Source organism: Bos taurus, chromosome 23, assembly GCF_002263795.3.
Source record: "Bos taurus isolate L1 Dominette 01449 registration number 42190680 breed Hereford chromosome 23, ARS-UCD2.0, whole genome shotgun sequence".
NCBI lineage: Eukaryota > Metazoa > Chordata > Mammalia > Artiodactyla > Bovidae > Bos > Bos taurus.
Window position 1 is genome coordinate 21,265,760 of NC_037350.1, and position 27,919 is coordinate 21,293,678.

Genomic DNA, 27,919 nt, shown 5'->3' on the forward strand with positions numbered 1-27,919 from the left:
TACAACAAGAGAGCAGATTGTTTTTCCCTAAAATTATTCATGAATCACAGTTTTTATTAATATAATTGTTTTGCTTTCTCCAGTAGGTTTGCTAAAGTTGGTTATTCATTTTCAAAATATACTCATACATAGAAAAAAAAATAGTGTATAGCAAAATTAATGTATCTTTTAAGTGTATATAAGCAAAGAAAATATAAAAACCTGGAAAATTGAGCCTCCTTAAAGCACTTAATTACTGGTTTTAAATAAGTTTATTTATAAATATATGTGGGAATAAATAAAAATCAACCCACTTTACTTCCAGTGAAAGATATTGAACTAAGATATATTGGTAGAAAAAATATCTTATAGAATCAAAGCAGTGGGAATGTTTTCTTTTTATTTGACAATGTTGTCTACTATATTTTTGATGGCTAAATTGCCATCATTTAAATTTTTTTTGTACAATCTTTCATCTCTTTCACTGAAATGTATATGAGCTAATATTAAAGTTAAGCACTGTCTGAATTTTGGATGATCTTTTAGCCATAAATCACTGCTCCTATGGCAGGAAACTTGATTCCCTGCTTGAGCTATAGCAAGGTCAATGTCTACTTTTATAAATAATATTGGTAATATGCCCATAACACTATCTTTATAGAGTGTTTTAAAGTTCTAAAATAGGGACTTCAACATTATACAGTTACTTGAATGTTACCAGGATCAACTGGGTTTATGTTGTAATCTCCATTAGTAAATATGAAAACTGAGGCACAGAGAAGTTCAGTGGCTTTAGTCAAAATCCTATATCCAGTCATAAGCAGAACTGGAATCTAACTCAGAGATCCTCAATATTAGCCTGGTGCTTTCTCAATTATATCTCAATATATGAAATCAAATTATTAAAACATAAATATTAATATTTGTATATACTGCTTGTGGATTGAAATACAGGATGAAAATATACACATACATTTCTTACTTGGGGGATTTTGACTTTTCTATAATAGACATACAACAGAATTAAAGGGTTTATTTGGTGGCTGTTGTGAAAATAAACTTTATAAAGGCAGAATTTACATAAAATGAAATGCATCCCAATTTAGTGTATATTTTGATGAAATTTGAGAAACACATACAGCTAGATAACTCCCTCCACCATCAAGATATAGAACATTTTCATCACCCCAAAAAGTTCCTTGTGATCTTTCACAATCAATTTCATCTCTCCAACCTCAGCCCTGGCAATCACTTAACTGCTTTTCGTCAATGTAGATTGTAATCCTCTTTGTTATTGTTTCACATAAATAAAAACTCCAGGGTATCTACTCCTCTGTGTCTGAATCTTTCTCTCCAAAGAATACTTAGGTGAGATCTTTCATGTTGTGGAGTTATATCGGTAGTTAATTTTATTTTATTCCTGATTTAGCTTTCAGCATGATATACTGATAGGTTTATTTATTTGCCTATATTTGGCTATTTGGACTGTTCCTGTATTTTGGCTATGAGGAACAGAGAAGCTGTAAACATTTGTATACAGGTCTCTTTGGGGGCATGTTTTCTTCTTTTGGATGGATAACCAGGAATGAATTGCTGCTGTATAGGGTAGATATGTTTAAATTTATAGGAAGAGGTTAATGAGTTTTTAAAATGGTTGTCACTTTGCATTCTCACAAGCAATGTATGTATAAGTAACCAGTTGGTGGCATTGGTATTGTCAGTCTTGCATTGTAGCCATGCTATGGGGTTCATAGTGGTAGCTTATTATAATTTTGGTTTGCAAATATTTAATTAAATTTATGTCTAAGAGCATCATGTTTTTGATTCTATTATGACTGGTATTTCTAAGATTTCAATGTCTTCTCTTTCTCTCTCTCTCTGTTATCTTCATCTGTCTGTCACCTGTCTATGTTCTCTGCTTCAAACTCCGAGATTTAGGTTTGTTTGGCCTCACTCTGTATTGGGCACACAAACTTGGGTTCGCTAAAATATTTACTAATTACATAATTTATGTAACTTATGGTTCTATTTTTACTGTATTATTTTTCTCCTGCTTTGGGCTACATTTTTCTATTTCTTAACATAAGCAGTGATTTTTTTATGATAAGGATTATAGATTAGTTGTTACTAAGAATCTAGATTTTTTTCTTTTGCTTCCCCTCCCTCCCCCCACCCTGCCCGCCGCCCTTTAAAAAAGTTTTAGGTTTTATTTGTAAGTAAATTACTTGCAGATCAGTTTCATCCTTTGTGGCATTTTTAAAGCTTTGCAAGTACAGGTTTGGAATGGATTTCATTCAATTGATAGTTTGCCCCACTTACTTACATACTGTGTCCTCTGATGATAATTCTGAATATGCTAAAGGATCATCAAACGCTCTTCATTCTGGCTGGTTGGTGTTCAGAGTATTTTCTTAGAGCTTGTTTTGTGTGAGGTCTGGGAATTTTGACCTCACAGATAATTTTCTTTATCAAGACTCATAGTGTTTCACTCTATTCTTGCATATCTGAGCACTTACCAAAGTGGCAAAGGATCCTTTATTCAGATTTCTAAAGTTCTTTTTCTGCATAGCTCTCTCTTTTTCAGAATTCTGCCTCCCCTAACTCTAGCTGTCTCAGCCTTTTCCAGTTGCTATTTTTTAAAATTAATTTTTTATTGGAGTAAATTTGCTGTACAATGTTGTGTTAGTTTTTATTGTACAGCAAAGTGAATCAGATATATGCATATATATATATATATATATATATATATATATATCTTCTTTTTTTGGATTTCCTTCCTGTTTAGATCACCGCAGAGCACTGAGTAGAAATCCCTATGCTATATAGTAGGTTCAGGTTCGTCATCTATTTCATGCATAGTATCAACAATGTATATATGTCAATCCCAATCTCCCAACTCCTCCCACCCTTCCTTCTCCCTTGATATCCATATATTTGTTCTCTATATTTGTGTCACTGTTTCTTCTTTGGAAATGAGATCATCTATACCATTTTTTAGATTCCACATATATGCATTAATATATGATATTTGTTTTCCTCTTTCTGACTCACTTCACTCTGTCTGACTGTCTGACTGTCTGTCTCTAGGTCCATTCATGTCTCTATAAATGACCCAACTTCATTCCTTTTTATGGCCAAGTAATATTCCATTGTATATGTGTACATCTTCTTTATCCATTCCTTTTCCGTTGCTTTTAGGTTGAAGGGCATTTAGGTTGCTTCCGTGTCCTGGCTGTGATGAGTAGTGGTGCAATGATCTTTAGGATGCATGTTTGAATTATTTGAATTATTGTTTTCTCTGGATATATGCCCAGTAATGGGATTGCTGGGTCATGTGGCAGTTCTATTTCTATTCCCTACTTAGATTCCTCAACTCGCTAGCTTACTTCTGCGTTTATGCCTCTGTGTGTGTGTTTGAAATTGTACCCAGGCACTAGCCAGGCCAGTTATAAGCCTGGCCTCACCTGCTTCCCTTCTCTCAGGGATCTCTGCCTTAAGATACCTTTTGTAAGTGTTTGCTTTTGTATTTTGTTTTCTGTATGGTTACAGCAGGAAGGTAAATACAGTCCTTTTTACATCATGGCTAGAAGCTGAAATTGTAATTTTTAAGTTGAAGTATAATTGATTTACAATATTAGCTTTAGGTGTACAGCACAGTGATTCATTATTTTGACAGATTATACTCTGTTAAAAGCTATTACAAGATAATGGCTATAATTCCCTGTGTGGGTTATGTTTTTACCCCAGTCTAGATTCATGTTAAGACATATAATTATGGGTTTTTAACCTCTGAAAGAGAAAAAGAAATTTGCTTCAGAATTCATGATTCTGTTTAGTACTTATTTTTCTGGACAATTAGATCTATACCAATAATTTCACTTAATTGTCAATCCCTCTGATAGAAAGTAAGGTGATAAGCAGAAGGATGTGAAAGACTTGAAAATGATTCAAATAACCTAGCTGTGCATAATTTAAAGACGGATTTGTGCCATGAAAAAAAAAAGAATTAAAATCGTCAATGTAATGCTATTACTAAATCAGTCAACCAGACCTGTGCCAGGATCCTCGTTCAGGCTAAGACCCTTGGCTTCAGTCAGAGAGGTTCCTATTCTAATCAGATTCACATACTAACAAGGAAACCAATATTGAGAATGGAATGCCACAAGCTTTATTTAATAGGAAAAGTAGGAATCTAGTTTGCAAATCAACTTCTCCAATCAATTTGGGTGGAGACACCAAATATACTGGACTTGCCTGGCTCAGACGGTAGAAGCATCTGCCTACAATGAGGGAGACCCGGGTTTGATCCCTGGGTCGGGAAGATCCCCTGGAGAAGGAAATGGCAACCCACTCCAGTACTCTTGCCTGGAAAATCCCATGGACGGAGGAGCCTGGTAGGCTACAGTCTGTGGGGTCACAAAGAGTCGGACATGACTGAGTGACTTCACGTTCACTTTTACTTTCACTTTCACACCAAATATACAGGAGGGTAGAGGTAAATAGGAGGAAATTGGAAACAGTGGGAAGAACATTCACGACTTGTCCCAGAACAGGGATGTGGTTTGGCCATGTCCACCGTCTAATGTAAAATCCTAAGGCATGCAAAGCAGAAAAACGTGACCTGTAATGGAGTGAAGTCATCCCTTTCCATAGATCCCTAATTTTGTCTTGCATTAATCTCCATCTGCCTGAGGAATTTCTTTAACATTTCTAGCAGTTCTGGTTTCATTACTGCCTTAAATCTTGTTGGGCAAGACCACAGCAGGATTTAGTCTGTGGCAATTTTGCTCCACAATTGAGGCAAACATTTTTGAGTACTCTACCTGATGCCCTGTGAATTGTTAGCATTTCCATTCTGGTTGGTGGTGAGTCATATGTATTTTTTCAGCCCTGTGTGGGCTCAAAGCATTGTTACCTTTAATTTGTCCGTGCATTTATTTTCCCAGCCCCGAGTTGCTTTCTACCGTGCATCTGCTGATTCTTGTTCAACTAATGATTCAAGGAGAACTCAGCTCTCTGGAGTGCTCTGTCTGCAACTGTCTCCTCTCTGGTACTCTGCATTGCAAACTCTATCAACCTTGACCTCCCCACTCTCCTCCTTATGTCCCCTCAAGCCATGGACTCTACCTGGTTCATTCCTCCACTGCACCTTGACATGCAGCCCCCTCTAGGCAAGACACTAGGTAAACAGAGGATTCACCTTGTTTATTTATCTCTCATTTATCCTTCTTTTAGTGCCTGATGTCCAATGTCTTGAAAACATTTGTTTTGTGTATTTTGTCTATTTTGTTGATGTTTGGGTCGGAGGATAACTCTGTTCCATGTTACTCCATCTTAGTAAAGAGTTGAAATCTTAAAAATAAGTTATCGTTTATATTTTAATGTATCTAATTTTTGTGGGTGAAGTAGACATTTTTAATGAAACATGGACTTCACGTTAGTATTCTTTCTATCTCTGATATTCATTTACCTACATAAATCCCACTGGCTATGAGGCAATTAAACAGCAGATGGTTCAGTTTAGATCAATTAAATTGAGTGGTATGTGCTATGAATAACTGGGACTATCAAAGTGTGTGTTAAACACACTGTTCTTTTAACAACAAATGTTATGATTTTGACAGTCTTTGAAATGCTCATCTTATGTTCACCTTCAGTATTTGTCAGAATTATTAATCCTGGCATTCTTTTTATGTATGAAGTGGCCAGAGCATTAAGCAATATTATTATTTAGTATTTATCTTATCAAGTATTTATTGTCAGCTTTTTCAAAGATATCAATTCTTTTTTTTTACGAGCAAGTAGTATTCTATGTTATTATTAATTGTATTTTCATGACTTCTTGTGCTTATTCTTAAAAATGAGCCAAAAGAAACAATGAAGTATATAGAATTTAATATCTGATTAATGGGAAAAAGTAGAAGAATTAATTAAATAGAATATTTTATTTGTTGTTTCCTCTGTAAGAGAGCAAATGCCTCAAGGTTAGGATATACATTTTAATGTCTTATGTTTCTCCCATTGCACTTAGCATGATACTCTTTTACTACCTGTGTCTAATGTCATCGTCATTCTTCAGTTTATTGATAATTAATCTAATCAACTTCAATAAGTACACCATGTTTAAATAATAAAGAATAATAACACCTGGAGAAGTAATCGCTGACTTAATTTTTAAGGTTTCTAATTAACTTTCTTCAGGAGCACATTTGTAAAATAGGGATGTTAGCACTTACCTATAGAATTGGAGTGAGTATCAACTGAGACATGTTTAAAACCCTAGTACAGCAGCTGGAATAAAAAAAATACTTAATAAATTTATAGCTCTTACTTTAACAATCCAGTTATTAATGATTAAATAATGACTAAAGATTACTTATACTTTTTATTGATCTTATAAGAAAAAGGGTACAAATTCTCCAGTATATCTCAATGTAGGGAGAGAATTCATCAGTTTAATTTTTCCAGCATAGTACAATCTTGGAAGCTTTTTATCTTACCGCACCAGTACCAAGTGACTGTAAAATTTTGCATGTGAGTTTTTAAGAAAAAATAGTGACTATCACATAAAATGAAATAAAGTGTAAGAAAACAGTTAAAATGCTAATGTCCTACTGTTACAAGAAATCTGATAATTCAATATTAAAATAAATCATAAAATATGGATAAACAATAAGGCTTATGTTGATGTAGAACAGATTAACAATCAAAAATAAAAATACTAATTATCTACAAGAAAATCAGATTTAACTTCCTTTGAACAACTCAAAAAATTATTCAAGGGATATCAAGGTAAATGACAGCAATCTGTCTTGAGGAAAAGCAACTGAGGAGGAAGAGTTATAAAGAGAGAGAAAATCAGGGAGGTGGTGCAAAAGAAAGGAAGAATAACAAGTCTCTCGAGGCAAGAGTCAGCTACAGCATTTTTGCTGGACTTTAGGACTTGAAATGGTGGATCTCAGGTAACACTTAGGATTTTCTGGTCTAGAGATGGTGCTGAGTAGAGTTTCACCAATATACAGAAATAGTATTTTTCAGTAATATTTCTAAATATTAGTCAATGGTTTTGATTAAAGTTCATTAGAGTCTTAAAACAAAGAACCCCACTTTTCATATATGAAGCATCCCATAAGATTCTCTCATTTTCCCCTGTTTCCTCCTCTCTCTCATTTGGTGGTAATTCCAGCATTTGGGCAGAGGCTCTGGTCCAGTTGTGGCTTGGTGGTGCTGTCTTCTCAAGACGGCCAATGCTCTTTCTTCCATGAGACATTTGTATTTATAGTAACCTCTTCTTATTCCTTTCAGAGAATCCTATACATACCAAATAAACCTTTTGGAAATTCTCTTATTACCTAAATAAACTGTTTCTCTCAAGATCATTTGTTTGGTTTATTCATTTCAGTCCCTCTGTTTTATACTGCTAGTTTTTCTCTCTTATAAATGTTAGTTATCCATTCATAGTTATAAAGACCAGGTTGATGAATACTTGTCAGAGTTACAGATTTTCTTAGTGCTTTTGTAAGTCATTTTTCTCTAGCGGCGTCTCCCTTCAAGGTAACTGTGATGTAAGAATTGTTCATGCTAACAGCCTTGCTTCCACATAGGATGTGTGAGCAGACAGTTTGGAGATTCCTATATTCATCAAGATAAGGAAGGTTTTACTCTGGATGGAGAATATTTTGGTTTACTTCATTCAAGCAGACCTATCTAGCCTCAGCTGACTCGTTTGTTTCTATCCCCCCTTTGCATATGATGAGGGGGTGCAGGGTACCCTGAAGTCCAGTCTTTGGGTCTCGGGCGCTGATACTCCCAGCAGAACACTTCTAAATCCTTCTTTATACTTTAATTGGGAGTCTTCATCCTCTCTATACACAGGGAAGCACAGGCACAATATTCATGTTCTGGATGCATTTGGAAAAAAAAAAAAAGTACAGTTTTTTCTTTTTTCTTTACATATTGCTTCTATTTTTTGATTCCAACCTGAAAGCATTTGTGAGATGACCTAGGGAAAAACTTCTCTGACCCTGGTTCTCTCTGGTCTGCTTTGGGCTGTGATTTTTCTCTACTCTCTGATCGTCTAGGAGAAAATAGCTTTATTTGCTTTCTAGAAATTCTGCCAGAAGTTTGATCTTCTCATGACATCCTTTTTTATTTTTTAAGCACTGCTGTTTTTTCTGAAATATATATTTTCTGTCATTTCGTAAAATTATTAGGAAGGAAGGGCAGACGTTGAGTATATTTAATCAGTCACATGGATCTAGAAGCACCCTATTTTGAACAGATCTTTGTTAAGAACTGCTTATATGTTCTGCATACTATCACCTGGGGAATTAAGGAAGAATTCCAATATTAGGCCCAAAGTCAGATAAATTAAATAAAAACTTCTAAGGTTGGAGACTAGGCAGCTACTCTTTTTTTTGTTTGTTTTTTGTTGCTTAAAGACAATTTTAATGTATAGCCAAGTTTGACAGATTCTGATATGCCTCTTCTTATAATAAGTGACAAAATCCTTGGGGACAGTGACTTTACTTATTTATGCAGTCAGTGCTTTATAGGTAGGCAAATAAAGATTTATTAAATTGAATTAATAGTAATCTGAAAAGTTCAGAGTGTGGATATTAAGGGTAATCGTTCATTTTTATTTATTTTCTTGGGTTTCTGAGAATTAAAAAAAAGTTCCTGAAAATATATACTCAATTTCCTGTATAAGTAAGTAAACTAAATAAAAACCTATTATCTATGTGATATGATGAAAACTGTTGCGTATCTTTATGATTTATTATGGACTATAGCCCGCCAGGCACCTCTGTCCATGGAATTTTCCAGGCAGGAATATTGGAGTGGGTTGCCATTTCCTACTCCAGGGGATCTTCCTGACCCAGGGATCGAACACTTACCTACTGTGTCTGCTATGTTGGCAGGTGGATTCTTTACCACTGAGCCACCTGGGAAGCCCCATGAATTGAATGTGATATTATGAAAACTGGCATGCATCTTTATGGTTTATTAATTGCATAGGGCATCCCTGTATACACGGTCAACATTCACGGTCCTGTGATTTCTATTTGTTCTCATAATTGAAATAATTTAATATTTTCATTTGAGATGTGAATTTTTCAGTTCATCAAAGTAGCAATTTCCGTGATCATGTATGCTCAGGATTATGTTTGATGAGTTTCCAGGGATTATTTTCTCTTTCATTTTGTTTCAAATGCTGATAACTCAGTTCAGTTCATTTAGGGTACCGTGACACAGACTAATGAATAAACTGATTACCCAATGCAGACTCTAAGCTTGGGAACTGTGAATCACGGAGCTATAAACATGCTGGGAGCTCCCAGAGAGGTAATGATAAATTACAGGACAAAGCTTTTTCTGTAAGATGCTGCTGGATCCTGAGAGTGAGTCAGTACCTAGGTTCAGAGCTCTATTTTTTAATCTGAGAAAAAAAGTCACATCTATGAGATGTAATGTTGAATAAAGTTAATGATAAACCACAAGGTTATTCATGCATTTTTACACTCTAGCTTTGTGTGCACTCTGAGGATCTTTTTGATCATTCAGATCAGATAATTTCCCTCTAATTATGCATATTTGATCCAGAGTCTTATTAAGTTGACCTGCACTCACATCTTCCCTTTGAAGGATAAGCCCTAAGATAGAACAACTCCCTAGGGGTCTACTGCTGGGAGAGAGATAGGCCATAATGACAATTAAAAAAGGGTTTCTTTCAATTTGGCTGTGATAACAACTGCTTATTGCACAGAGAATGTCGTATTTTCACAGTGATGTTTCACAGCAACAGTATGAATCAAAAAATTATTTCAACACTAGAATTCCCTTTTAAATTTTTTTAAAAATTGTGGTAAAATACAGATAACATACAATTTACCATCTTAACCAATTTTTCAGTGCAGATTTCAGTAGTGTTAAGTATATTCACACTGTCATGTAATCAAGTTTCAGAACTTTTTCATCTTGTAGTTCTGTACTCATTAAACCACTTCTATTTCCCCTAGCCTGGAGCATCCATCAATGTACTTTTTGTGTCTATGAATTTGATTCTTCTAGCTATCTTTATATAAAATTCAAACAGAATTTGTCTTTGTGACTGGCTTATGTCTTTGAACATGATGTCCACGAGGTTTATTCGTGATGTAGCCAAGTGTCAGAATTTCTTTTACTTTTTAGGCTGAATTAATTTTATTGTATGTACCACATTTATTCATGCTTCTATCAATGGACACTTGGGTTGTGAAAAGATGCCACTATGAACATGAGTTGGAGCTCTCTTTTACAAACATATTCTAACTTTTATAATCGCTTCTCTTCTTTCCTACAGATAACCACATCTAACAATTTTCTTATCTGGGCTGATTCTAAGGATTCCTGGGTTTCACCCAAAATCTGCCAAAATCAGAAAGTCTTAGGAGGGAATCTGGGGTATTACTTTAAAAAATTGCTCCATCAGGTTATTTTGATAATTAGGAGATTTGGGTTCCTAAAGCTACCTTGTATGCTCATAGTTGAGACTGTTTAAAGTAATATCTTAATCACTCACTGTCTCCTCTTCTGATAAATGATCATCTGAGTCTTTCCCTGAGAAAGAACCAGTTTGTCTTTGTGGCAGCCCAGCCTCAGAAACCCAGTGGGTCTTGATAAGAATCAGACATAAAAACCAGAACCTTAAATAAAAATAAATACATAAATAATAATAGAAATAAATTAACAAACACCACCATCACCCATCCCTCCAGAAAAACAAAAAACAACAGCAAAAACAAGATTCTTGCTTTCCTGGCTTTGTTTGCAACTATGACGTGAAGGCATGAGTTAAGACTCAGCCCACCAGGAGCAATGCACGCTTAAGGAGGTAAAGCCAAGAAAGAACCTGAGGGCCAGTGCTGGCAGCAGTGCTTGTGACAGCGTCCTTTGTCTCGTGCTAATGGCGTTAGTTGTGCAAGTGGAGGTGTTTAGCCGCAGTGTTCTCCTCTTGAGGTGAGTTCAGTAGCATAACTTTGAAAATCATTACTGTCCAAATATACACAGATATGACCCAATCTTCTGGTAATTTGTGAACTGCCTGCTGCTGCTGCTAAGTCGCTTCAGTCGTGTCTGACTCTGTGCGACCCCATAGACGGCAGCCCACCAGGCTCCCCCGTCCCTGGGATTCTCCAGGCAAGAACACAGGAGTGGGTTGCCATTTCCTTCTCCAGTGCATGAAAGTGAAAAGTGAAAGTGAAGTCGCTCAGTCGTGTCCAACTCTTAGCGACCCCATGGACTGCAGCCTACCAGGCTCCTCCGTCCATAGGGTTTTCCAGGCAAGAGTACTGGAGTGGGGTGCCATTGCCTTGGTTTCTCTTTGGCTTAAGTGGAGTGAAAGTTGCTCAGTCATGTCGGACTCTGCAACCCCATGGACTATACAGTCCATGAAATTCTCCAGGCCAGAATACTGGAGTGGGTAGCCTTTCCCTTCTCCAGGAGATCTTTCCAACCCAGGGACTGAACCCAGGTCTCCCTCATTGCAGGCGGATTCTTTACCAGCTGAGCCACAAGGGAAGCCCTCTCCTGCTTAAATCAGCTGTAGTTGGTTCCCCTTGCTTGCAACAAAGAAACCAGACTGATGCTATTGGCTTGGTCTTACTAATGAGAAAGAAATGAAATGTTATGTGTGAAGAAGTTATAACTCTTCTATTTCCCTGAGATAGTTGGTTGTTGAGGAAAAAATATTATGGAATTCTACAGAGGAGTTAAATAATTTTCAGAAGCATAAAGAAGGCGGGTTGTCAAATAAGGTAAGCTTGAGTGGTGAGTGTGCTGGAATGCGGTAATGAGGGCGGGCATTTTCTCCAGAAGACAAAACCGATATACCGGGCTGCTTATAATTTATGGCACAGTTTAATCTTGCCTTTTCCTCATTTGGTTACTGTCATTTCTGCCTTTTGATTTGCTCAAATTTTAATTGCTTTGTAAAAGATTTGCCATTGTACCAGATTGTTCTGAGGTTAATAGTTTAAGAGCTGTCTTCAATGTACAGTAAAAGATAGCCTAGTGCAGAAAATATGTGACAGATAATAATGTTGCAGTGTCTGAAAACAAAGTGAAACAATCTTTGACAGGATTGTTTTATATCTTTCAGAGATAACAGTATTTTATATTTGCAAACACTACAGTTTTCAAAGCTCTGTCAACATACCATCATATCTGAGGCCAATTCCATCAAACACAGACCTCTAAATTTTATTTTACTCATTTTGATGGAAATATATGTCAGACTAAATACAAATTTCTTACACAGGAAAATATTGGACATAAATAAAAGTTTTTACTATAACTTTGCATTATTGCTTAAATGCGGAAATCATTCTAGAAACATTTCTCCTTTTTCTAATGTGGACCATCTTAAAGTATTTAATTTGTTACATACTGTTTTTGTTTTATGTTTTGGTTTTTGGACCCCAAGGCTTGTGGGATCTTAGTTCCCTGACCAAGGATGGAACCCACACTGCCTGCATTGGAAGGCAAAGTCTTAATCGCTGGACCACCAGGGAAGTTCCCAGAAACATTTATTTCAATTCAACTTAGAGAGCATCTTTGTGTGCCTAGCATTATTCTAGGTAGAAGGATACAAAAATAAATAAGACCTTGGCTTCGAGAAGCAAGAGGCTGACACGAGGGAGTAGATTATTAAACTTCAATGAAGTAAGTATGATGAAGAGGTTTAATATAAAGTTCAGTGACTATACTCTACCAAGTTTCTCAGAGTTATTGGGATGACCAAGTTTGAAATGGCAAGGTTCAGCACAGAGGGCAGTTAGGATGATAATAAAAAAGCTGCTTCTGCTGAGGCAGAAAATAGTCTCACGGATGAAAGTGCATGAGGTTGTGGAGTGAAGCAGAAAGAGCAGGGGTCTTGGAAAAAGAAAAACTTGGGTTCAAACCAACCCAGGGGAACTTCTGATATTTATGAACTGTGTGAATGTGGGCAAGCATCCTGATTTTTCTGAGTTTCTGTTTCCTAATTGGCAAAACTTGAATAATACCTACTTTGAAAGGTCACATTGAAAGTTATGGGGATGTTGGCTAATCAATGAGTATAGAATTTTAATTACTTTATAAAGGACTCATTCAAATTTATATAATCCTGTGAGAAAATTAGTCTGTCACAGTGCCTGGCACATAATTACTACACAATATATATTTGTTCAGTTCAGTTCAGTTCAGTTGCTCAGTTGTGTCCCGACTTTGCGACCCCATGAATTGCGGCATGCCAGGCCTCCCTGTCCATCACCAACTCCTGGAGTTCATTCAAATTCACATCCATCGAGTCGGTGATGCCATCCAGCCATCTCATCCTCTGTCGTCCCCTTCTCCTCCTGCCCCCAATCCCTCCCAGCATCAGAGGCTTTTCCAATGAGTCAACTCTTCGCATGAGGTGGCCAAAGTACTGGCGTTTCAGCTTAGCATCATTCCTTCCAAAGAACACCTAGGACTGATCTTCTTCAGAATGGACTGGTTGGATTTCCTTACAGCCCAAGGAACTCTCAGGAGTCTTCTCCAACACCACAGTTCAAAAGCATCAATTCTTCAGCACTCAGCTTTCTTCACAGTCCAACTCTTACATCTATACATGACTACTGGAAAAACCATAGCCTTGACTAGACAGACCTTTGTTGGCGAAGTAATGTCTCTGCTCTTTAATATGCTATCTAGGTTGGTCATAACTTTCCTTCCAAGGAGTAAGCATCTTTTAATTTCATGGCTGCAATCACCATCTGCAGTGATTTTTGAGCCCCCAAGATAAAGTCTGACGTTTCCCCATCTATTTCCCATGAAGCGATGGGACTGGGGCCATGATCTTGGTTTTCTGAATGTTGAGCTTTAAGCCAACTTTTTCACTCTCCTCTTTCACTTTCAGCAAGAGGCTTTTGAGTTCTTCTTCACTTTCTGCCATAAGGGTGGTGTCATCTGCATATCTGAGGTTATTGATATTTCTCCCGGCAATCTTGATTCCAGCTTGTGCTTCCTCCAGCCCAGCGTTTCTCATGATGTACTCTGCATATAAGTTAAATAAGCAGGGTGACAGTATACAGCCTTGATGCACTCCTTTTCCTATTTGGAACCAGTCTGTTGTTCCATGTCCAGTTCTAGCTGTTGCTTCCTGACCTGCATATAGGTGATGAGTAAATGAATATTCTTGAGTCTATCTTTCAGTTAGGTAGGGCTGGTGTTATTATTTTAGACACTACTATTTATTGGTCATTCTAGAATTATAATTACTGTAAATGATAGCATATTAGCTAATAATTGCATATTAGCTAATTAGTTAATTTTACCTGTGCCAACATGACATATGTGATCTTAGTTTCCCAACCGGGGACTGAATCTGCACCGTCTGCATGGAAGCACAGATTCTTAACCTCTGGACAACCAGAGAAGTCCCAACATATCAATTAACTTAAAAGTAATAATACTAATGACATTCTGTACCAAAAAAAAAAGAGCTTAATCTCTAAATTATTTGACAAATTACAGGTTCTAGGTTCTTTTCTATTTGTATGCAAATAATATTCAAATAATGAAAACTTTAAGCAGAAAAAAAATAATAACTTTTGGCTGATGATATGGACCATTATTGTTGAATTTTGAAAAATCTAAATTGATTTAGTGTTTTCTATGAAAAAATCATATTTAATTACAGAGACTCATTTTCTGAATATTTATATATGAATTTGAAATCTAGGAACAATTCCTTTCATAGACAGGACAGCTATCATTTTAATGCAAATCCTTGAATTTGAAACTTTAAAAAAATACTCCAATGCCCTTTGTGAATTGAAAGTTCAAGTATAAATTTTTTTTTTAATTTGTTCAATTATGCTCAAGAAAATAAGAAAATATAAACAGTACTAGCCCTCTAAACATCTACCTAAGGGCTATATCAATTCACATGTATTCAGTCTCCAATTTACCTCTGTATCTCCAGTTTTGCTATAATGTGAGTCACTTTTAATGGACAAAGGAAAGACATGAATAGGAAAAGCAATGAGCAGACATGGTGGAATATTCATATACTTAAAAGATAGTGTGGTGCATTGTTGCTGTTCAGTCGATAAGTTGTGTCTGACTCTTTGTGACCACATGGACTGCAGTATGCCAGGCTTCTGTCCTTCACTATCTCCCTATCTCACTCACTATTTGAGTTTTCTCAAATTCATGTCCATTGAGTATGGCTATGCTGCTGCTGCTGCTGCTGCTAAGTCGCTTCAGTCGTGTCCGACTCTGTGCGACCCCATAGATGGCAGCCCACCAGGCTCTGCTGTCCCTGGGATTCTCCAGGCAAGAATGCTGAAGTGGGTTGCCATTTCCCTCTCCAATGCATGAAAATGAAGAGTGAAAGTGAAGTCGCTCAGTTGTGTCCGACTCTTCACGACCCCATGGACTACAGCCTACCAGGCTCCTCCTTCCACGGGATTTTCCAGGCAAGAGTACTGGAATAGGTTGCCATTGCCTTCTCCAAGTATGGCTATAGAGTTAGCTAAATTATTAAGATCAGATATTATTCCAGTTGCATAGCATACCAAGCAGTTAAGATCAGATACTAACTACTCCACTTGCAAAGCATACCAAGGCAGAGTAGGGACCAGAGTGACAGCCAGATTTCTGAAGAAAATTTGGTAGGAAATCTGAAATGGGCTTCCAGGAAGCAAAGCAGTAGGAACCTATGTAATAGCTGAGTACATTTGAGTGGATAGCATTCTTACTGATCATAAATCTCCGAGGAGCCACAGACCTGCCCTCGTGTTTGTGATTCTTCTTCTCTTCCAGAATATATTCAGGTTATCTGGACCATTAACAACATATATTCCAAGTTCTTTGAGTCTTGTATCTCATTCTCTTGGTGAACAGCAATGTTATATATGGAAGATGAGGGTTCCTGAATTAGGCATATATAAGCATATAAGCAATACCACTGACACAGTAAGATATCCAACAGATGCTTATTTCCTTTCCTTTTGAAGCCCTTGTCCACAACTTCTTGAGGTCCAGAATGTTTCTATCGTCTTGCTTATGAGAAGTCTGTTTGTCTGTCTTGGTCCAAGGTCAGTATCCTATCTTCACAGTCCCAATTTGTGTCCCTTAAGAAACTGCCATTGGCCTTATTTATGTTTCCATAGGACTTTGTATTCTGCTTATCACACAAACCCAATCATCCTGTATCAGGTATATAGTGAGCTATTTGGGGAGGGAGAAAATACTAACTACATAACTATTTTCATACTGTTGCTATGAGTCTGTTTACTCGATGATGGCATGAAGGAAATGGTTATGAAAAGGTTTAATTGTTCAGGAGAATGGGATTAAGATTCTTTAACAAAAGAGATAGGTAAAAACCATCCCCCAAGCTCTAGAATAATACCCTCCATAGCTAGGTAACTCACTGAGAAATCGAAGGTCTGTGCTGGAGACACTGTTTCCTCTAACATAACTTCCTCAGCCACTGTCGCTTAACCCTGTGTTACTTATTCAACATATTGACCACTCAGATGTTTTCTTATCTATTTCATTATTCATTTATTATATACTTTTTTTTATTATTCTAAGTGTTACATAAGCTCCACATAGTCAGAGATCTTGTCTCATTCGACATGATCTTTCCAGAACCCATAAAATTATCTGTCACGTCGTCAGTGTTGGCTGAATCAGAGAATAAATGGGTGAATGGATGAGCAACGTTAAAATTCTGCAAGGAAATGTAAAAATTGTGGGGGGCCTATGGTTTCCAGGACTTCTCTGATTAGGATTTATGATGATTTTTTTTCATTACAAATACAGTTATTACCAGTATTCCTTGAATTTCTTTTCCAAGTGTTTTGCTTTCCTTTGAGGAGGAGGGGTGGGTATTATTCCTGGCATCAGCAATTGATTCCTTATGAATCCACAAATGACGTAGATGAAGTATGTTCCTCATTATTTTACTCTAAGAAATGTTTGCTATCTTGATGTTCACATACTTCTATGATGCTGTGGATTCTTGAGTTACAACGTAGCAGGTGAAATAAGCTAACATCATAACCTTGAGCTTGATTCTATTTATCTTGCTTTTTTATGCCTCACACAGACAACATTCAATAAATGTTTTGAAAGAATAAGTAAAATGGACTGAATTATGCAACTACACATACTCATCTTCTATATCCAAGGAAATGCATTGAAAGAGATTTGTGCTATAGAAACACGCCTTTTTGACCTTGACGTGTGGCAGCACCTTCCTAGTTATAGCAGTATTGCTTTCAAGTTGGTGAGAGGTGAGGCTTGTACCCTGTTTGTCAGTGGGAGAAAGGTGGTTTAGGGCCTTGCTACTCAAGTTGTGATCTGCATTACCTGTGAGCTTATTGGAAATGCAGATTCTGCGCTCTATCCTAGGACTTCTCAGTTATAATCTACATTTTTATCAGCATCCTCTGGTGATTTGTGTGCACATTATTATTGGAAAAGCAATAGTTTATGGGAGGTAGGTCAGTGATTATGTTACCCTCAGGCATCAGTAATGACTTAAATATCTATATCTGTATAAGACCCTCTAGACAGTTATACATTGGTAGACAAACAAATTCCCCTTAAATTACTTTGAGGACTGTAACCTCCTCTAAAATCCTATTTGTATATTCATCAGTTTCCAGAAAACATACTCAGTGCAGTGTTTGAATTAATCAATTCAGCGTTTAAATGACAAAATTTGCAGTCTCAATAAAGCATGATAAACAGCTGCTGCCTTTCACTTCTGCCTCCATTAAGAGGAAGTTAGAAATACTCACCAGAAACTCATCACTTCTCTGCTTCTTGCCAAAAATGTCCTTGGCACAAATTCCAAGTTCAAACAAGCACTGAATTTTACATCTAGAAACATCTGCTTTTAATCTGTGTTTGAAACAAATGGGAACATAAACATCTTACACTGATCTTCCACTTCTTGACACGTGTATAGCCCTTACAGCCTGGGTCACAAAATTACCATCACATGGCAGAACATTTTGCATTGTAGGATGTTTCACAATTAAATTGTAACAATGTCAAAACAGTAAAATAGATAACATGTGCCAGAAATTATTCTTCAAAGAAGAAATTTGGATTGCTTGGGTAGTCAAATGAACTATATAGAGAGGTGAGTGTCAGATCTGTCATGGAGGAATGAAAAGAGATTGGACAGTGGAAAGAAAAGGGCCTGGCATTTCAGAGAGCAATGACAATGAAGATATGACTAGAGAAATGAACAAGGCAGGGTGGATTAATGAGGAAATGTGTTCAAGAATTGTGATGACAGGGCTTACAATTAGAAACGTTGACCAAGACAGAGTGGTCCAAGTTAAATTTGACTATTCTCTGCAGGAAATAAAGATGCTTTAAGTAAGTAAAGAAATGAAAAACAAGAAGCTAGTGTTTTAGGAAGAAAGGTTAATCAAGCAAAGGTATGCATCTTGCAAATCTAATGCTAATGTCAGTATTATAGTGCTGGGTCTTAATAAATGATTACTGAACAGCAAGTGAACAAATATACAGTGATTCATGTAATTTTCAAGAAAGGAAATTAGTTTCTGAAGTGAATTAACTCCTTTGCAATTTGTTTATGTGTATCTCAATTTCCAAAATGGTGGTAAACATTTGATAGAAAGTCATAAACAGAGACAACAAATGTAAATGCAGGATATACACACTTGTCTGAATATGGTTGTAAGTGGGGTTCTACAGAATTTTTCTCTTTAGATATATTTCTGTATTTTAAGTACTTTCAAATGTGCCTCTCATTCTTTGGGGAACAAGGATTTCCAGGTCATTGAAGAAATTCCTTTTGTCATTATTTGTTCTGAATATTTTATGCTGGGACTTCTTCTGACTCTTAAGATAATTGGCAAGACACTTACCTGAACATAGTGTTCAACTACTTGTTTACAATCCAAGGCATCTTTGAGTGAAAACTCCAAGGATGAATCAAAAGCCACTTTTCCAGGATAAGTTTCTTGGACTCTTTTCTCTTGTATTCCCTACTTTTAAAAGCCCAGGCTTCAAGACTGCTTGAGACACTTTCCAATAGTCAGTATGATAATTTCTCTGTACAGGTCGACAAAACTGCTGCAAAATCATCATGTCCAAACTCCCATATGAAGCATTCATTTGTAGAATGACCATGGTCATGCAGACACTTCCTGGAGCAGCAGAAATGATCTTATAGGATCCCTACTTGACAGATGGTGTGTATGAAAGAATAGAAAGGTGGCTTGTGGGCTACTGGCCACAAAACCGTGATAGATCACTGATAGAATTCTAGAATAAGTAAAGAGGCTCTTTTCCTTTGGGGCATCTCCTCCCCTCGTCAAAGAGAAATGTGGGCTTAATACATGAAATCCAAGTTTTGCTACATTTCCACAACTTGACATTATGGTAAACTAACAAAAGAAGATTGCTGCAGCAGAATGCAGAATATCGCTTTGTATCCTATTCCACCACGTCCATATAGAATCATCCAGAAAACAGGCTACTGATCAAGAGAAGTTAGAAATGAAATCTTGTTGGGTGAGAGAGTGAAAAATCTAATGTTACAACCCAATCACATTTCTTAAATTACCTGAATCATTAAATATTGGACTATTAGAAAAGCAATAGCTGTAATTAGTCATCAACTTAGTCACTGTAAGCTATTTTGAGCATCTTCAATAAATCTGAAATGGTCCAGTTAACTTACTCTCATTTGTTTTATATACTCAGTGATAGTCTATGCTTTTTTAGCATAGAGATTATACCCAATAATATGATTTGTCCACTGAAAGTGCCCAGTGTATTTGTTTAGTCACTAAATTATGTCTGACTCACTGCAACACCATGGACAGTAGCCCACCAGGTTCTTTTGTCCATGGGATTTTGCAGGCAAGAATACTGAAGTGAATTGACATTTGCTTCTCCAGCGGATCTTCACGATCCAGGGATTGAACCCACATATCCTGCATTGCAGGCAGATTCTTTACTGCTGAGCCACCAGGGAAGCCTGGAAGCATACAATACCTATATGTTAATTTATGAGATGAGCAAGGGCTGTATCTGTCCCTCCAAGGGTAATAGGAAGACTGGGATTTCTCTCACTGCTAAACTGTGGTCCCTATCAGCTATACTATGAAAGGAGCTGAGTCTCAAAAAAGTAAACAAAGACAGACTAAAAAGGAATTTTAGAGGCTCCCTAGGATAACTTTCTATTTAATTCATGAATTTCCTAATGTTCTAAATATATGCATGCTGACTTGTAATGTGAGTTCTCACAAGCCTGACCTCATGCTTAGTTAAAACATGAAGTTATTTATATAGTGGAATCTGAGATGCCTGTCCAGGATGTAGATGTATTGAGTGATAGAGAACTTTAATTTCTAGACACAGAGCCATTGGTTAAATGACAGAAGAAAGAAGAAAATGAACCTGTTACCATCCACTGATCCTTAGAATTAATAAATCTCCTTTTCTGTAAGTTGAGGAATTTGGCTAAAACTCAATGAAATATTAACTTGGCTGTATATTGAGAATCATATGGAGTGCTTTATATATATGTATCACTGTTTAGTCACCATTCCTAGATATTTTAATTTAGCTCTTTAGATGGTTCTACTATGCCATGAGAATTGGGAACTACTGGATGAGGGGCCCTCAAGGTTGTCTCCACTTCTAACTTCCCATGAATCTGGAAGACAATGGATAAATTGTTAAATTCCCAAGATTGGGACAGTATAGCTTTAATCATTGTCTCTCTAGAGAGGAATCCCATGTGCCATTCAATGCAATAATTCACTCTCTGAAGCTCCAGCTATGGGGAATTTATGACCTTTCTGTTGAGCCAAAGTGGTCTCCAAAAAGAAGATATCATGCCCTTTGTTGATTTCAAATTTCACTATGAATTGAGTCCCTGAGTATTTCTTCTAATTTTAGCAAATATTGCAGTAACTACTGTGAAGATTATACAGACTAGAATTGATTATTTATCAAAAGTTAGATGAAATCAGCTCCCATTTAATAAGCATTGATTACTTCTCAAAAGTTGAATGAAATTAGCTCTTGACTACAATATTCCTCCCACAAGAAGATTGAGAAATATTTGTTGGTGGAAAATTCTGTAAAGATAACTCTTTTATAGCATCTATAAATCCTTGCAAAAACACTACAAGTATAAAATAATTTCAGTGGGTTATTGTCACATGAAGGTAATAGTGAGAACTTATATAACCATCGCTGGCCATAAGAGATGGTTATAAATGTGTTTTGCTGTAGAATGCTGAGGAAATATGAAACTGTATTATTATTTTGGATTCTGTTTATTGGAAACATTTTGGGAACTAGAAATTTAATTAGCTGGCTGACTGGATTTAAAGGCAACTGGCAAGAGCCATCCTTCACAAATTGCAATTTCAAAAAACTCCAGTTTGATCTAAAGGTTTAGCCTGAGGATTTGTCCCTGATTGAATTTGCAGGACCAAGGTTCATGGATTTATTTTTTTCATTGTTGATCCTCATATTTTACTGTAGTTAATCATTCCTGGAAGTCTAGGATTGAATTGAGAGTTTATGCTCCATTGAGTTGGCTTTGAAGAGCTGTGAACTCCACCATGTTAGGTTTGATGTAGAGGAGATTCAGTTTGGAATAGGTTACATGCTTTGCACAGGTGAATGTTTCCTGCAGTTACATTACCGTGTTGTCCTATAAGGGATTGCACTCTTAGGAGAGGCTGAAACAACGCTCTGCTAGGCTTAAACAGTAACAAAAGTGTTGAGGAGAGAAAAGTTAGAGCGAGGAACACTAGACAAGGAGGACAAAGGACCTAGGTAATGGAAACAGAATTCAGGAGTCAGTCTTGGCTCTGTACTCAGCACAATGCCCAACACAGAATTGTTACTGTTACAGTCATTGAGCGCTTCCTCTGTGTTGGACACTGAGCCATGCCTTTCCTTTATGTTACCTCATTTATCCCTCATCAAAAGTATGTGGGGACTCTTAGCACCCCGTAGGTCCAAGTACCATAGATTTGTCCTGGACCACCCTTCTTTAGAGGGTCTGCTCTGGATTTCCTCTAGCAGTGTTTTCCTTCTAATCCAGTCTAGACCATGTTCTAGGTCTTCAGGACTGTGGTGTCCCCTGTACAAATGTCCTTCAGCACACTTCCCAGGAGAGTGCAGGACTTCCTCCCAAAGGTAGATCACAACCTAAAAAACTGAGACCTGAAGGCAGGCAACCCAGGGCTCCATGTTGTGAGAAAACTGGATGCCTTCTAATTTGTTGCTTTGTCATCTTCAATGTATTGCTTCCACCTCATGGTTCAAGAGGTCTCCAACATCAAATTCTCCTTTCACTTAGAAAGGAGTGTGTGTGTGTGTGTGTGTATGTACCTGAGACAGGGAGAAGAGGTCTTGTTAAAGACACAGCTATTTTATATTATTTGGACATGTTTTGAAGTTACTGACTAGTTTAATTTTGACACTTTCATTTTGCACTGTTCTATTTATCATGCTTTACTTCTCTCTCCCCTCAGAGTTCTTGTCTTGCATTTTTTCTAAAATGCTTGCATTTTCCTCTCTACTTTATTTGAGGCTTTATGTTCTTTTAGTAGTTACCCTCAACATTTAAATGAATATTTAATAAAGCCAACCTCTTTACATACCACTGGAGTAATACAAGGATATAGGATGACTTTAACTCTTAAATGTTCCCTTTTCTCTCTGAGTTAGAAACAAACTGACAGATAGAAAACTAGAACAAGAATCAGTGAAAGAAGGGGAAGGGCTTAAGTAATAGGACTGAATGACATTCAGGAACCTGAACAGTTCAAACAATACAGACAATTGTTATCTGATATTTTAACTCAGTCTTGTTATGTAAGTCAAATCTATTGATGATGATTATTTTTACACCATTGATTTATCTTTGAATATACATGCATGATTATTCTCTCTGCTCACCGGTATCATTCCCATTTCAGATCCTTCTGTAAATTTTTTCCTTCTTTTATTGGGTCATTCAGAAGCTCTTTTGAGAGTTTTTATTTATTTGAAAATGTCTTTACTCACTTTCATGCTTGAAAATAGGTTTCCTGAGTAACCAATAAAATTAGATAAAATTTGCCTCTGAATTTTGAAGTATATTTAACTTTTTATTGTTACATTATTTCTCTTTAGAATTTGTCATTCTAATCACCATGCCTTTGTAAATTTTTTTTAATGGCTGCTGTTAAGATCTTTGTACTGTGCATTTTTACCATGATTTGTTTAGCTAGGAATTCTTCTAACTTAGGTTATTTGGAAATCCTTGTTTTCCAAATGTTACATTTATTATTTTACTCAGTACTAGGAAACTCAGATATTACCTCTCTAAATATTGTTTTTATATCATTTAAAAAATTATTTTGCCTGGTATGTGTTTAAAGCATATTTTGAATCTTCTAACTCTATCCTCCATGCCTCTTATATTTCCTTTATATTAATATCTTTTATTTCTTTATCTCTGCAACTTTTGTGTGTGTGTGATTTCTTCTGACCTTTCTCCCATTTATCAACTCTTTCTAGCTCTTTGAAACCATTACTCAGCAACTCATTAAATTGTTGATTTTAATAATATTGATTTTTTTCTATAACTTTTTTTTAATCTTTCATTAAATATATCTAACTTCCTCCTCTATATTCTGATAGTCTTTTTATCCTAGTATATTTTCAATTCCTTCTCATTTTCTTTAATTGATTAAATGTACCTCTTTAGTGTTCATTTTTAAACATTTTTGGTATCTGATTTTTAAAAATTTTTCGTATTATTGTTTTTTTAATTCTCATTTATGATAGCATGTTAGCCTTTGTGTTTGGCATGATTTTTTATTCAGAGCTCATATTTGTTGACATTGTGTGTTGGTTATTGATTTTTCCAGGGAGAATTTTTATTGCATGTAAATAGACCTAGGTTGGATATAAACTGCAATTCTTGACATATATTTTGAACTGAATACACATAGTAGATTTAGATAACAAAACATCTGTAGTCAGACTTTGACTATGTCATCTCAATGAAGGTCTTGTTTACAAAAAATCTTCACTTAGTGCCAAAGCCAAGTTAATCATGACACTTCACTAGCTTCACTGTTTGCTTCTATAGAGTGTCTTTTTCTGTTGAAGTCATCTGTTGGTCTGCACTCCACAGGCTGGTAAACCTTGTAGTTGCCCAGCTTCTAGACCAAAGAGAAAGTCCGGAGTCAGTGACAGAGGTAACAGTGGTTTAATGGATGGAGGACCTTTCACATCAAAAGCAAGCTCCTAAAGCAACAGCCCACCATGTGCAGCAGACAGCAGGCAGGATAAGGAATAATACTAGCTTAATTTCACGATGCTTGCCCCTGGTATGTCCAGCTTGAGCTTTTTCCTTTACTTTCTGCAAGGTCATCTAGTTATTTGAGAGAGCATTTTGAGTTATTTTATCAGTCTTTGTTAGATTTTTCATAGCAGGAGAAGCTTGTAATGTCTAGACCATTATAATTTTGTAAGCACAAGACTCATATTAATCCATAGAAAATTGCTGTGTTCTCAGAAGGACTACATATTTAAAATAATTCAATGTATTATCAGACTTGAAAAAGTTCCATGATTTTCAGGATATTTCTATTATATAAGAGAGTCAGGTAATGATTTTCAGTGTGATTAGGTGATACCAACAATAAGATAGTAATAAAACCCCATCAGAAACCATGCTTCCTGGGCTCAAATCCTTGTTTCACTTGTTAACTGTGTGATTATTGGTGAACTGGTTAATATCTTCAAAGGCCCAGTTTTCTCCTGTTTAAAAGAAGAATGGTATTACTAACTATGTCATAAAGTTTCTCTGAGGAAGGTATATATTGGTACATGTGAAACAAAGAAATCCTATCACTTGATAAGGTTTTTAAAAATCTAGTTATTATTATCATGGTAGATATTGGTTATACCAATGAGTAAGTTGCAAACTAAATTACATAATCAAGAGGATAAGAAAAGTAATGATAGTGACATTATTTTAAGTTTGGGCTTGTATATTTCATCCTTTATTTAAAATGAGCTGAGTTGCAAAAACTTCAACAAATGAACAACAATAGGAGAAAAAGATTTAAGGGATTTTAAAAATAGGACTTCAGTTAAAGCATTATATACCTCCAAGCAAGTATTAATACATGAGAAATTGATTTTAAAACACATGTAAATTTAATGTTTATGTTTTAGCTAAATAAGATTGAAAACATATGAAGTTGATTTTTAATGGTATTGCTTTGCTTTAGACATATTTAACATTCAAAACTGATTTTGACACAAATTTGATTATCATTTTGGAAAACCTAGTTTCTAGCAAAAGGCTACTATTATTAGATTGTATTTTCTATTTATATTTATTCATGTCCTTTTAAAAATGTTAACATTTTATAGGTAATGGAAATGTTTTAGCTCTAGTATGTTGAAAGCAGGTACTTTTGGCTGTAAATGTGTTGTTAAAATTATATTTAATCTTTTTCAACCTGCAGAAAAGAAACAACCTGAATTAACATAAGTCCATGTAAAAGTATGCACCATGGGTTACTGAGGAAAAATTTAAATTCCTTCTCTTCCCCCGCTGGTGGAATAGGTGATGTAGTATTTTTCCCCCAGGGCACTTTAGTTCACTCTTGCTTGAAACTTCATAGTAGAGGTCACCAGTGAAGGGATTTTGTTTTGTGATAAGATTCTTCCGAAATAAGACAATCCCTTCCTTAATCTGCGGAGAAGGCAATGGCACCCCACTCCAGTACTCTTGCCTGGAAAATCCCATGGACGGAGGAGCCTGGTGCGCTGCCGTCTCTGGGATCTAGCAATTTACTTTTTAGGACTTCTCAGGTGGCTCAGTGGTAAAGAATCTGTCTGCAATGTAGGAGAAGTGGGTTTGACCCCTGTGTGGGGAAGATTCCCTGGAGAGAAAAACGGCAAACCACTCCAGTATTCTTGCCTGGGAAATAACAATTTACTTTTCTATGTGCCTATTCCTCAAGGCTGATATTTGTTTTAGACCTGTAAGAATCTTGAATTTCTCACATCAGATATAATTTTTCTTAAAAGACAAAAAAATCCAACCAAATACATTTGAAGATCTAATTGGCTTCATTATGTGATTCATGTAATGGGAAGCATGCTTTCTAGCAACTAGAAGGGCCCTCCATGGAGTTGTCAAAATGAAAGGTCTTTATTGAGAGAAGGAGCCTTGCTTTGGCAAGGATTTTTAGAAACTGTGAGAGAGAGGGTCTCGGGGTGTGTGATGAGATCATGTACAATTCTTTCACGGATTGGTGATGAGAAAACAGTGATGTTTCTGGAATCTCAATAGTCAACTTTCTGGTTCCAACCCATCTAGGGTCTACTGGTGGTCTGCATATACCATTCTGTTTCAGTATCTGCAAGACAACTCAGAGACATGGCTCAAGATATTGCCGAGAACCCTTGAAAGAAATTAAAGATCCTTGACTTTGTTTTATGGCTAAACTATTACTTTGTCTTGCTTGACTGCTCTCCTTTGTTTCTGCATTTTCTCACTTCTCCGATTAAATTTACTCTTTGGAACTGGAGGAAAGGCCTATGAGGCCAAACAGGAGGTAGGGGACATGAAAAAAAGGAGCTATGTGTCCCTAGGAAGGCCCTGCAGGGTCCTGCTCATTTTCAACAATACTATTTTTCAAATAGGAAATGATCTCTCTTCAATTCCCTACTCCTGGATATTTCATATGGGAATCAGATTTTTCTCATTATTGTTATTTTAAAAGCCTCCCCAGTGGTTCAGATGGTAAATAATCTGCCTACAATGCAGGAGACCCCGGTTTGATCCCTGGGTTGGGAAGATCCCCTGAAGAAGGAAATGGCAACCCACTCCAGTATTCTTACCTGGAGAATTCCACAGACAGAGGAGCCTGGTGAGCTACAGTCCATGGGATCACAAAGAGTCAGACATGACTGAGCGACTAACACATTTTCACTTCTCAAAAGTTCATTCTAAGTTATTAACATTCCGATTCTAAATAATTCAAACAATCTTATTTTCAAGTTTTAAGCTTGAACTTTCCACTGAATCTTCCTACTTGACTTGCATCAAGGAATAGTTCCCCTAACACCCAGAAATATCTTTTATAGGAATTTTATTTTTCACTAAATACTCTTCAAAGCCATCACATTTCCTGCATTGATTATTTGGGATGCATTGATTACAGTCTACAACTGGTTTGGACTCTCTACTAACAAATCCTGCATGAATGTGTTTTTAAAATGTGTGATTACCTAACACTTACTGTTTTCACTTATCATTTCAACTCAGACAGAGTGCCTTTTAATATCTTTTTACATTTATTAATGCAAAATATTTATACCCAGCTAGTATTCCAGACATTGTGTCAAGATCTGGTGACATTTATGTAATTCACAAATAAGGAAGGGTAACATGAATTATATTAATCAAATAATAATTTATTTTTTAAAAGAAACCAATAAGAGGATTGGATGAATTAGAATCTAATAATATTTATTTGAAGGAAAATTTGGTTTCATTTCACTTAGTGTCAGCTTTTTAATTTTTTTAATATGTAAGAAATTATTACCATTTGATCGTCACATCCATTCAAGTTTCATCAATTGTCTCAACCACACCTCTGTAGCAAAAGGTTACAGCTTGAGATCACAGATTGCATTGTGTTCTTTAGTCTGAAGCAATGCTTTGGTCTTTCTGTGCTTTTATTGATCTTGACACTTCTGAATATTAGAAACCAATAATTTTGTAAAATGCCCCTCAATTTTGTTTGTCTAATGTGTTCCCATGATTAGATTCATATGATATGTCTTTGGCAGGCCTATTACAGGATTGATGCTGTCGTCCCTTCTCTGCCTCCAC